The sequence below is a fragment of the Nestor notabilis genome, unplaced genomic scaffold, assembly GCF_000696875.1.
Source record: "Nestor notabilis isolate BGI_N333 unplaced genomic scaffold, ASM69687v1 scaffold13697, whole genome shotgun sequence".
NCBI lineage: Eukaryota > Metazoa > Chordata > Aves > Psittaciformes > Psittacidae > Nestor > Nestor notabilis.
In genome coordinates, this window is record NW_009936128.1 from 3,065 (window position 1) to 3,341 (window position 277).

A 277-nucleotide genomic window follows, 5' to 3' on the forward strand; every position below is an offset into this window, starting at 1 on the left:
GTTGGGGTGTTTTGGGGTGTTTCAGGGGTGGTTTGGGATGTTTTGAGGTGTTTCAGGGGTGTTTTGGGGAGTTTTAAGGTGTTTTGGGGTGTTTCAGGGGTGTTTTGGGGTGTTTCAGGGATGTTTCAGAGTGTTTTGGGGTGTTTTAAGGTGTTTATGGGGTGTTTTGGGCTGTTTCGGGGCTGGTTTGGAGTGGTTTAGGGCGTTCTGGCACATTCCCCCCCGTTGGCAGCGCCCATTGAGTCACCCTTGGCACCGGGCGCTGGCACCGGGCCCC